Source organism: Scyliorhinus canicula, chromosome 1, assembly GCF_902713615.1.
Source record: "Scyliorhinus canicula chromosome 1, sScyCan1.1, whole genome shotgun sequence".
In the NCBI taxonomy this organism is placed as follows: domain Eukaryota; kingdom Metazoa; phylum Chordata; class Chondrichthyes; order Carcharhiniformes; family Scyliorhinidae; genus Scyliorhinus; species Scyliorhinus canicula.
The window spans coordinates 40,131,477-40,144,266 of record NC_052146.1 but is presented as its reverse complement, the minus strand read 5'-3'; the positions used below and the strand labels follow the sequence as shown (position 1 = coordinate 40,144,266).

Below are 12,790 nucleotides of genomic sequence, written 5' to 3'. Positions count from 1 at the left end.
TCTTTAATCCCATGGGCTTCAACTCTGTTAATGTGTCTATCTTGTATTAATTTATAAAATGCCTTTTTAAAGTTCATTTACACACCAACCCTCTGTTACTTCATCAATGAACTCAATCAAGTTAGCCAAACATGATTTGCCTGTAACAAATCCATGTTGGTTGTCATTGATTAGCCCATGTGGGGTAGGGGGAAGGAGTGTGAGCAGTGGCCAGTCGCCATCTGCGGCGTTATTGTGGAACTAGAAAGAGAAGGAACATTCTGTTCCATAAACAGGTAAGTAAAACATTTCTTGTGAACTATTTTGGTGGCAGAATCTAACAGTCCTTTTGAAGACTGTTAGTTTGGCTGATCTGCAGCCGAGAAAGCTGACTGCAGGATGGTCAGCACGTAACCAATATCAGGAAAGGACCTGAAAACCTTAGACCTCTGATCTACACAGGCAGTGGGCAGAATGCTTGTTTTAGGTGGACACGTATGATGAGTAGAAGGTTCCCTAATGTATACAGTGTGATGCAAACCTGTTACTGAATGAGCAAATGCTCACATCAAAAAATATTTCCTTCATCATGGTTTTTGTGTGAAAAGCTGATGGTGCACTTTCCAGTTCCTCATCCAATAATTCAAACATCTATTAACAAATGGAACAATAGTTTATCTGTCTTGTGTTATATATTCGGAAAAGTTTATTCCAACAGCTTGATTGTGGGCTGAATATTCAATCCAGTAATATTTTCTTTTTAAACTTATTACTTTTGTATTAATTCTCGGGTTTGCATGTCACTGGCACTTCTACATGTATTACCTAACATGTAAGCCCTGGGAAGTTTGGTGGTAGACGTTCTTTGTGAACCATTTCAATCTGAAGTAGAGATACCGGTGTTGGACTGGGGTGGGCACAGTAAGGAGTCTTACAAAACCAGGATAAAGTCCAACCGGCTTATTCGGAAACACTAGCTTCCATAGCGCAGCTCCTTCATCAGGTGAGTGAAGAGATAGGTTACACAAACACAGCATATAAAGACAAAGCCAATGATACAAGATGATACTTTGAATACGAGTCTTTGCAGGTAATTAAGTCTTTACATGTGCAGGTGGTGCGACTGGAGAGAGGGATTATCACAGGTTAAAGAGGTGTGAATTGTCTCAAGACAGGAGAGTTGGTAGGATTTTGCAAACCCAGGCCAGATGGTGGGGTTTTAAATGTAGTTAAATGTAGTGAGACATGAATCCAAGGTCCCGGTTGAGGCCGTACTCATGCATGCAGAACTTGGCTATCAGTTTCTGCTCAGCGATTCTGCGTTGTCCTGCGTCCTGAAGGCCACATTGGAGAACGCTTACCCGAAGATCAGAGGCTGAATGCCCTTGACTACTGAAGTGTTTCCCGACTGGAAGGGAAAATTCCTGCCTGGTGGATTGTCGCGTGATGTCTGTTCATCCGTTGTCACAGCATTTGCATGGTCTTGTCAATGTACCACGCCTCAGGACATCCTTTCCTGCAGTGTATGAGGTAGACAAACTTGGCCGAATCGCACAGGTATGTACCGTGTACCTGGTGGGTGTTGTTGTCATGTGTAATGGTGGTATCCATGTCGATGATCTGGCACATCTTGCAGAGGTTGCCATGGCAGGATTGTGTGATGTTGTGGTTGCTGTTCTCCTGAAGGACGGGTAGTTTGCTGCAAACTGTTTGAGGTTGCGCAGTTGTTTGAAGGCAAGTAGTGGGGGTGTGGAGATGGCTTTGGCAAGATGTTCATCTTCATCAATGACGTGTTGAAGGCTCCGAAGAAGATGTCGTAGTTTCTCCGCTCCGGGGAAGTACTGGATGATGAAGGGTACTCTGTCGGTTATGTCCCATGTTTATCTTCTGAGGAGATCGGTGCGTTTGTTTGCTATAGCGCGGTGGAACCATTGATCAATAAGTCCAGTGCTATATCCCATTCTTACGTGTCTGGAGATGTCCGTTACGTACCTCCTCGTCTGAGCAGATACCTTTTATACGGAGGGCTTGTCCACAGGGGATGGCTTCTTTAATGTGTTTAGGGTGGAAGCTGGAGAAGTGGAGCATCCTGAGGTTATCCGTGGGCTTGCGGTAAAGCAAAGTGCTGAGGTGACCATCCTTGATGGAGATGTGTGTGTCCAAGAATGAACTTACATAAAACATAGAACATACAGTGCAGAAGGAGGCCATTGAGCCCATCGAGTCTGCACCGACCCACTTAAGCCCTCACTTCCACCCTATCCCGATAACCCAATAACCTCTCCTAAACATTTTGGGCACTAAGGCAATTTATCATGGCCAATCCACCTAACCTGTACGTCTTTGGACTGTGGGAGGAAACCGGAGCACCCGGAGGAAACCCATGCAGACATGGGGAGAACGTGCAGTCTCTGTACAGACAGTGACCCGGCAGGGAATCGAACCTGGAACCCTGGCGCCTTGAAGCCACAGTGCTGATCACTTATGCTACCGTGCTGCCCTGACTGATTGTGGAGAGTAGTCCATGGTGAGTCTGATGGTGGGATGGAACTTACTGATGTCATCGTGCAGTTGGTTCAGCGATTCTTCGTTGTGGATCCAAAGGAAAACAATATCATCGATGTATCTGGTGTATAGCGTCGGTTGACGGTCCTGTGCGGTGAAGAAGTCTTATTCAAACTTGTGCATTAAGATGTTGGCGTACTGAGACTTCCGGTGGCTGTGATGAAGTAGGAAGCCACACATTTGGGAGCTCCCGTTTTAAACGGACTTTTCGGCTCTTTTTAGAGCCCAAAACGGAAATTTTTCAACGTCTCCCGGTGGGGGAAGGTGTGCTGAACGACTTTCCCCGCAGTCCATGACTCGAACTTGGAGTGGAAAGGGGGAAAAAACGGCAGCAGCTCCCCAGAAAAAACGGGGGAAGGAATCCAAGATGGCAGCCGGAGGAGCTCCAGAGGAGTGGAAGCAGGGGGCCCAGGAGCAACTCGCTGCTCTCCTGCGCTGCTTCACAGACTTCAAGGCTGAGGTACTGAGCTCTCTGCAGGAAACAAACAGAAGGCTGTCGGAGATTCAGACCACCCAGGGTGCTGCCATCAAGGAGTTGCAGACGCAGGTCACTGAACGAGATGAGGAGGCCGTGGTCCTCGTGAGTAAGGTGGAGGGGCACGAGGCACTCCACAAGAAGTGGCAGGAACGCTTCGAGGAGCTTGATCACCGCATGAGGCGGAAAAACCTGCAGATCTTGGGCCTTGCGAAGGGGCTGGAGGGGTCGGACCTGACAACCTACGTGGCTATAATGCTGAACTCGCTAGTGGGGGCCGGGTCTTTCCATCTGCCCTTGGAGCTGGAGGGAGCGCACAGGGTGCTGGCCAGGAGGCCTAAGGAAAATGAACCCCCGCGTGCGGTGCTGGTGAGGTTCCACCGGTTCAGTGATCCGGAGTGTGTGCTGCGCTGGGCCAAGAAGGTGAAGAGCAGCAAGTGGGAGAATGGGGTAGAACGGATCTACCAGGATTGGAGTGCGGAGGTGGCTAAGCGGCGGTCCGGATTTAATCGGACGAAAGAGGTGCTTTACAGGCAAAGATAAAGTTCGGAATGTTACAGCCCGCGCGCCTGTGGGTAACTTATTCGGACCGGCATTATTATTTCGATTCCCCGGAGGAGGCGTGGGCCTTCGTGCGGACGGAGAAACTGGACTTGAACTAGGGGTTGGGGGTCGGTTGTAATATTTTAGTGCTGGATTCTGCTGTTGCTGTGTTCTCTTTTTTTTTGAACTTTTGCAATTTTGATATGGTTATTTACGGGGGTGTTGTTCTGCTATGTTTTTTTTTGCTGTGGGGCATTGGTTGAGTTGTGTATCTTGCGGGGAGGGTCGGGGTGGTTTGTTGTATTCTATGTCGGGTTGGGGGTATGGAGTGGGGCTGTTATTTGGGAGCTGCGTCAGAAGGGTGTGGTGGGGCAGTGCGAAAGCGCGGGCTTTCCTCTGGTTTCCCGCGCTGTGGGGCTGGTGGAGATGGTGACGGGGGGAGGCGGGGCCTTAACTGGTTCTTCCCTGCGCTGGAGCGGTGCCTGGAGGAGGGATAGATTGGGGGATGATCCCACTTTGTGAGGGGTCGGGTTATTGGCGGGAGTTTCCGGGGTCAGCAGAAGTTAGCTGACCCACGGAAGTACAATGGAGGACGGTTCGTGGCTGGTAGGGTTCCTAGCCTGGGGGGGAAGGGAGGGGGGAAAGGGGAATACCGGGTTGCTGCTGGTAGGGTCAAGAAGGAGCTGGTGGGGGCTGGGGGGACAGAGGTGAGGTGTTGTCGCTGTGGGGACTGGGTCGGGCAGGGGGTGCTGGCCTGGGGCGGGCAGTCGACGGGCTATGGCTAGTCGACGGGGGAGGGGGGGCGGGACACCCTCTGATCCGGTTGGTCACCTGGAATGCGAGAGGGTTGAATGGGCCGGTGAAGCGGTCGAGGGTACTGGCTCATCTGAAGGGGCTAAAGGCAGATGTGGCAATGCTTCAGGAGACCCACCTGAAGGTGGCGGACCAGGTCCGCCTGAGGAAGGGATGGGTGGGGCAGGTTTTCCACTCTGGGTTGGATGTGAAGAACCGGGGAGTGGCGATTCTGGTGGGGAAAAATGTGTTGTTTGAGGCATCGGAGGTGGTGGCGGATAAGGGGGGTAGGTATGTTATGGTTAGGGGCAGGCTACAAGGAGAGAAGGTGGTACTGGCTAGTGTGTATGCCCCAAATTGGGACGATGCGGGCTTTATGAGGCGTATGTTGGGACGGGTCCCGGATCTGGAGGCGGGAGGTCTGATCATGGGGGGGGGGACTTTAATACGGTGTTGGATCCTTCACTGGATCGGTCCAGCTCTAGGACGGGTAGGAGGCCGGCGGCGGCCAAGGTACTGAGAGAGTTTATGGACCAGATGGGTGGGGTGGATCCATGGAGGTTTGTGAGGCCGAGGGCACGCGAGTACTCTTTCTTCTCCCACGTACATAGGGTCTACTCTCGGATAGATTTCTTCGTGGTGAGTAGGGGACTAATTCCGAGAGTGGAGGAGGCCGAGTATTCGGCCATTGCAATCTCCGACCACGCTACGCATTGGATAGAGTTGGAGATGGGGGAGGTGCGGGACCAGCGCCCGTTGTGGCGGTTGGATGTGGGGTTGTTGGCGGAGGAGGAGGTGTGTAGGAGGGTCCGGGCAAGTATTGAGGGGTACCTCGAGGTGAATGATACGGGGGAGGTTCAGGTGGGGATGGTCTGGGAAGCCCTGAAGGCAGTGATTCGTGGGGAGCTGATATCCATCCGGGCACACAGGGAGAGGAGCGAGAGGAGTGAGAGGGATAGACTGGTGGGAAAGATGCTGGAGGTGGACAGGAGGTATGCAGAGGCACCAGAGGAGGGACTGTTGGGGGAGAGGCGCAGCCTGCAGGCTAAATTTGATTTGCTGACCACTAAAAAGGCGGAGGCACAGTGGAGGAAGGCACAAGGGGCAGTGTACGAACATGGTGAAAAGGCGAGTAGGATGCTGGCTCATCAGCTCCGCAAGCAGTATGCGGCTAAGGAAATTGCTGGAGTGAGAGATAAGAGTGGGAATGTGGTGCGGAAGGGGGTAGAGGTGAATGAGGTCTTCAGGGACTTTTACGGGTAACTGTACCGGTCGGAGCCAACAGGGGAGAGGAGGGGAATGGAGAGGTTCCTTGACGGGCTTTCTTTCCCGAAGGTGCAGGAGGAGAAGGTGGAGGGGTTGGGTGCGCCGATTGAGCTGGAGGAGCTAGTTAAGGGGATCGGGCAGATGCAGTCAGGGAAGGCACCGGGGCCGGATGGGTTCCCGGTGGAATTTTATAAAAAGTTTGTGGACCTAGTGGGCCCCTTGCTGGTGCGGACACTCAACGATGCGTGGGAAGGGGGGACTTTGCCCCCGACGATGTCGCGGGCGCTGATCTCGTTAATTTTAAAGAGGGACAAGTACCCCCAGCAGTGTGGTTCATACCGGCCCATATCTCTCCTCAACCTGGATGCTAAGGTGCTGGCAAAAATCCTGGCCACCAGGATAGAGGACTGTGTGCCAGGGGTTGTGCACGAGGACCAGACAGGTTTTGTGAAGGGAAGGCAGCTGAACACGAATGTGCGGAGATTGTTGAATGTCATCATGATGCCGGCGATTGAGGGGGAGGCAGAGATAGTGGTGGCACTGGATGCGGAGAAGGCCTTCGATAGAGTAGAGTGGGGGTACCTATGGGAGGTGTTGGGGAGGTTTGGATTTGGTGAAGGGTTCATTAGATGGGTAAGGCTGCTATATGAGGCCCCGATGGCGTGCGTGGCCACGAATAGGAGGAGGTCGGAGTACTTCCGGCTTTACCGAGGGACCAGGCAGTGTTGCCCCCTGTCCCCCTTGTTGTTTGCACTGGCAATCGAGCCGCTGGCGATGGCGTTGAGGGATTCAGAGAGGTGGAGAGGCTTGGTGCGAGGTGGAGAGGAACATAGGGTGTCGTTGTATGCCGATGACCTGTTACTGTATGTGGCGGACCCGGTGGGAGGGATGCCGGGGGTGATGGAGTTGCTAGCTGAGTTCGGGACCTTTTCAGGTTATAAATTAAATTTAGGCAAGAGTGAGGTGTTTGTGGTGCACCCTGGAGACCAGGAGGAAGGAATTGGTAGGCTCCCACTTAGGCGGGCAGGGGAGAGCTTTAGGTACCTGGGGGTGCAGGTGGCCAGGGACTGGGGGACTCTTCACAAGCATAATTTCACCAGACTTGTAGATCAGATGGAGGAGGAGTTCAAGAGGTGGGACATGCTGCCATTATCGTTGGCGGGAAGGGTACAGTCCGTCAAAATGACGGTGCTTCCGAGGTTCTTGTTCCTCTTTCAGTGCCTGCCCATCTTTATCCCCAGGGCCTTCTTTAGGAGAGTGACTAGCAGTATTTTGAGCTTTGTGTGGGCGCATGGGACTCCGAGAGTGAAGAGGGTGTTCCTGGAGCGAGGGAGGGATAGAGGCGGGCTGGCGCTGCCCAACCTTCTGGGGTACTATTGGGCGGCCAATGTGTCAATGGTGCGTAAATGGGTGATGGAGGGGAGAGAGGCGGCGCAGAAAAGAATGGAGATGGCGTCATGTAGAGGTACGAGCCTGGGTGCCATGGCAACGGCACCGTTGCCGCTCTCCCCTAAGAGGTTTACCACGAGCCCGGTGGTGGCGGTGACCCTAAGAATCTGGGGACAGTGGAGACGGCATAGGGGGGAAACAGGGGGCTCGATGGAGGCTCCACTGGATAGCAACCATCGGTTCATCCCGGGGAACAGGGATGGGGGATTTAGGGGGTGGCAAAGGGCGGGCATCAGCAAATTGAGGGACCTGTTTATTGGCGGGAGGTTTGCGGGCCTGGGGGAACTGGAAGATAAATTGGGCCTTCCCCAAGGGAACATGTTCAGATACTTACAGGTAAAGGCGTTTGCTAGGCGACAGGTAGAGGGATTCCCTTTGCTGCCCTCGCAGGGGACGATGGACAGAGTGCTTTCGGGGGTGTGGGTCGGAGAGGGGAAGGTGTCTGACATCTATAAGGTAATGTAGGAGGTGGAGGAGTCGTCAGTGGAGGAGCTGAAGGCTAAATGGGAGGAGGAATTCGGGGAGCAGATAGAGGACGGGACTAGGGCAGATGCCTTGGAGAGAGTCAACTCTTCCTCATGTGCGAGGCTTAGTCTCATCCAATTTAAGGTGCTGCACCGGGCCCACATGTCCGGGACTAGGATGAGTAGGTTCTTTGGGGGTGAGGTTAGGTGCACCAGATGTTCGGGGAGTCCAGCGAACCACGCCCATATGTTCTGGGCATGCCCAGCACTGGAAGAATTCTGGAAGGGGGTGGCGGGGACGGTGTCGAGGGTGGTTGGATCCAGGGTCAAACCAGGGTGGGGACTCGCGATTTTTGGAGTTGCGGTAGAGCCGGGAGTGCAGGAGGCTTAAGAGGCCGGTGTCCCTAGTAGCCCGTCGAAGGATTCTGCTACAGTGGAAGGATGCAAGGCCCCCAAGTGTGGAGACCTGGATCAGTGACATGGCGGGATTTATAAAACTGGAAAGGGTCAAATTTGCCCTGAGAGGATCAATACAAGGGTTCTATAAACGATGGCAGCCTTTTCTGGACTTCCTGGCTCAAAGATAGGTATCTTGGTCAATAGCAGCAGCAACCCGGGGGGGGGTTCCTTATTGTAGTGTCTATTCTGTAACTTTATATTATGTTAATTTGCGTTGTTGTTAAAATGCTGTGTGGTTCATGGAGGTGGGGTGAATGTTTATGATTGTTAATATTATTGTTATTTTTGGTATTTTACTAAGGTGCGTTATTGTTGTATAAATTCAAAATTTTTCAATAAAAATTATTTCCAAAAAAAAGATGTTGGCGTATTGAGGTGGCGTATTTCAATCTGCACGTTGAATGTTCTCAGAATAATGTTAGGATTTTGATCTAATATTAATGGGGGAATGGCAATATATATTAATGGGGGAATGGCAATATATGTGCAAGTCAAAATTATTCTGGAGGCAACTTGGAGGTATTCCCATCCAGCTATATGTTTCTCACGTTGGCAAAATTTGTAGGTTTGTTAGATGTAATCAAAGAATCCTTGAAGAATTGTTGCACTGCATCCTATAGACAGCACACACAGCAGCATTAGTGCACTGGTGGTGGAGAGTTTAGATGTTTATTCTAGTGGGTGAGATGTTAATCAAACAGACTGATTTGACCTGAATGAAATTGAGCTCCTAGGTCAGCTACACCCATCGAGGTGAGTGGAGAGTATTCCATTACCCTCCTGAGTTGACCTTGTAGGTGGTGGAGTGGCTTTGGAGAATGAGAAGGGAAGCCCCTCACCACAGAATTTCAGACCTCTGATCTGTTGTGGTTTGCCCAGTTGTGCTTGTGGTCAATCGATGGTAACACTCCCAGGCCGTTGCTAGGTGTGCATTCATAACTGTAATATCATTAAGATTCAAGAGGTGATCAGGTTCTTGCTTGTTGGAGATGTCCATTGCTTCATACTTATGAGAAGTTAATGCTACTTGCCAGTTGTCAGCCAAGCTTAACTATTTTCCAGATGGGAATGGGCTGCTTCATTATATGAGAAAATACTAATTGAGCTCAACCCTGTACAATCATTGGTGACTATTTCTGACTTCATGGGCGGCACAGTGGCACTGCTGGCTCACAGCGCCAGACACAAGTTCAATTCCAGCCTTGGGTGACTGTCTGTGTGGAGTTTGCACATTCTCCGTGTGTCTGCGTGGGTTTCCTCTGGGTGCTCCAGTTTCCTCCCACAGTCCAAAGATGTGTAGATTAGGTGGGGTTACGGGGATAGGGCAGGGGAGTGAGCCTAGGTAGGGTGCTCTTTAACAGGGTCCGTGCAGACAAGCTGGGCCGAATGGCCTCCTCTGCACTGTAGGTATTCTATGAAGGAGGAAAGATTATTGATGAAGCAACTGAAGATAGTTAGGCCTAGGTTACAGCACTGAAGAACTCGTACATCAACAGTAACATTTCAGACTCACAATAATTGCAGATACAATTGAATGTTTGCATAGGTACTTGATAGCCAGCAGCCACAATTTTCAAAATCTAATTCCAAACAGAGCCCAGGCAATTGTTTCATCGACACACCTTCAAACCATAGCTTTCATTCTAAAAGTCCCAGTATCAGCCCTCACTACAATTCAAATAAGAATGCCGGGTCACTGTCCGTGTGGAGTGCACATTCTCTCCGTATCTGTGTGGGTGTCACCCTCACAATCCAAAGATGTGCAGGGTAGGTGGATTGGCCACTCTGTTGAGGTCAACCAACCAAATAGAAGAAAGGAAAACAAAGTTAGGCAGCATAAACAAAGACCCCTCCCACCCAGTCCATAACTCCTGTTAGGGGCTCTGCCTGAACGTAACAAAGATCAATGGAAACTTAAAAACATCAAATGAGAGTGCAATTAAAGGGGACAATAAAGTACCCCAACCCCTGCGGTGCCCACCGGGCACGGAAGTCCTCAATGATGCCCATGGACACCGCATGCTCCCTTTCTAGGGACACTAGCCGCAGAAGATGGACAAACAGTCTGATTGGATGACCCCCCTTTGTCGCCCTACAAATGGGCGTGCTTTGCCAGGCCCAGGAGCAGGTTCATAAGGAGGTCCTGCGCCTTCCTTGCCCTTTTCTGCACCGGGTGCCCACATATGAGGAGATGAAGTGCAAACAAAACCTCAACAAAAGATTTATCAGAAAACTAAAAAGGGAGTGCAGCTTATAACACGCAACATAGACAAGGTCCACGGACTCCACAAAGCCGCAAAAATGGCAGGCTTCTTGGAAGTCCGTGAACTGGTATTGCATGGCACTGCTGCCTGCAACACTCTCCACCCCAAGTCCCCATGATTGAGGGGGAGGACTCTTCCATAGAGGGACCTCCAGTGGGGACATTCACCACATTGGGTTTCACCCCCACAACCCAAAGATGTGCAGGGTAGGTGGATTGGCCACGCTAAATTGCCCCTTAATTGAAAAAGGATGAATTGGGTACTCTAAATTTATTTTAAAAAAGGGAGGCATGGCCTCTACCTTTCTGCCATCACAAACCAGAATATGAACTTGCTTATTCAGGGCGTGGTCCTGCTTTCTATTGGTGTGTTCTTAGCACTTGTATTGAACTTACTACAGGTACAAAGAAATGTTACCCTTTTTCCTCCTGATGTGATTGCCAGCATTTTCTCTTCTGCTTGGTGGGTTCCACCATGTTGTGGTACAGCATCGGGTAAGTGATCACAATATATTCTGTTTTGTGATATTGTGGTTTAAATAATAGCTTCTGAGAGTAATGGGGGCATGGAATGCACTGTCTGTGGAAGTAGTTGAGTCGGAAACATCAGGGACCTTCAAGCGGCTATTGGATAGGTACATGTATTACGGTAGAATGATAGGGTGTAGATTAATTTGTTCTTAATCTAGGACAAAAGTTCGGCACCACATTGTGGGCCGAAGGGCCTGTTCTGTGCTGTATTTTCTATGTTCTATGTTCTATGATTGTGGGCACCAACCTCCGAGGGAGGTGTCAGGGCCTGGGGCCAATGTGCATTCTGTCCGAGCAGGGGTTCGCCCTGATGGGATACCACCACCCGCGCGTCCTTCAAGCTGCGAGTACCATTGTGTCCTGGGTGTCATCCAGCCCTCTCCTCTGCCACCCAGCACGTCCCCGATCCTGGTCACCCCCGCAGCCATAGCTCGCTCCTCCACCAGCCACTCAAAATGGCATTGTGGAGGTGCGGATTCCTGAGCAGTGACTCCCCAATGACAGCAACGACTCCTGACGAAGTTGGCGCTGAGGTGCGAGGGGACCATGCTCCAGACTTTGAGAAGGTCCTGGTAAAAGACCTGGGCAGCGTCTGCAGAGGGTAATGATGACCCTGCATTTATATGAACAGGAGCTGCACATCAAGATTCAAACCGTGCACCTGGCAGAAGAAATGTGTCACCAGGGCACACCATCGTGGAGGGGGCTCAAAGTTTAGGTATCGCTGTAAGATCTGAAGGCAGAAGGGCGGCCAGGCACACCAGCGCCTGGCCGCCCTCCCTAAGCGCGAGACTCAGAGCCCCAGCAGCGACCCAGCTCAGTCTCTTGTCCCAGAAGAACTCTACAAGCATTCTCTGGATCTTTGTGATAAAGTCAGGGGGAGGGGGTCAAAGTTACCAGCGGTACCAGAACATGGAGACTAACAGCTGGTTATGACGAGAACTCAACCCCAGCCAGACAGCACTCGGAACAGTCCTGTCCAGTGTCTCAAGTGAGCGGTGACCTTGGCCTCCAGCTCCTGCCAGTTAGCCGGCCAGGATTCCTCAGCTGGGAAAAGATGGGCCCCGAAGTAGAGGAGGCTGGTCCTGATCCAGGTGAGGGGCCTGGGTCGAGGGTGCCGGTTAGCTCCTCCAGGCTTACAGGGGCATCAAGTCTCGCGGCGCCCTTCGGGCCGACCTGCGGTAGGTCTTCCCTCAAAACTCTGCAAGCATCCTTGTTGGACGGATCCGGAGAGAAGTGGGTGCTGTAGAAGCTTTGGATTTGGGCCCTGACCTCCACCGGATTCGAGACAAGTGACCTGTCGACGGCTAGCAGCGTAAGGAGCGCTGACGGACCCAGCGCCTTTTTTCCAGCGAGTAGAAGAAGGGGAAGCTCGCAGTCCACGTTCATGAGGATCTAGATCCACAACCTAATGTACACTCATGAATCTTGCCCACAACCCACCATAGCCTCAAGGTGGAGAAACCTCCTCGCTTCCTTCTTCAGCCGGTCCAGAAGCAATGAAACAAGCCCATAACCGCTCGTCCTCCAGCAGCAGGTTGTTAAAGTGGGAGTACGCTGACCGTGACTGAGCGCGAGACAGGGCGAGCCCCGCTCACACCAGAGGGTGGTCCGAGCATGGCACTTGCTGCACAGAAGCTGTCAGGACACGGGGCAGGTACGCCCTTGAAAGGTAGAGGCGTTCAATTCCAGACGCTCCGACCCCTGACCTCACAAAAATGAAAATGCTGGAGTCAGGATGGAGAGGCTGCCAGATTGGATTGGATTTGGATTTGTTTATTGTCACTTGTACTGAGTTACAGTGAAAAGTATTTTTCTGCGAGCAGCTCAACAGATCATTAAGTACATGAAAAGAAAATAAAATAAAAAGAAAATACATAATAGGGCAACACAAGGTACACAATGTAACTACATAAACACTGGCATCGGGTGAAGCATACTGGGTGTAGTGTTAATGAGGTCAGTCCATAAGAGGGTCATTTAGGAGTCTGGTAACAGCGGGGA

General features: G+C 51.4%; 1 protein-coding gene across 3 annotated transcripts in view; it reads left to right on the top strand.

Annotated features, from left to right (window-relative positions):
* Positions 1-199: 199 nt before the first annotated feature.
* LOC119960015 (coiled-coil domain-containing protein 63-like) overlaps positions 200-12,790 on the top strand; it is a 174,205-nt gene continuing 161,614 nt past the window's right edge. The window contains exon 1 of one of the 3 annotated variants that reach the window (XM_038788089.1): positions 200-275. The gene's annotated coding sequence lies outside the window, so the exon portion shown is untranslated. Of the gene's footprint in view, positions 276-1,857; positions 1,879-12,790 lie in introns of those variants that run through there. The other 2 variants (XM_038788127.1, XM_038788186.1) reach the window with 2 other exon arrangements.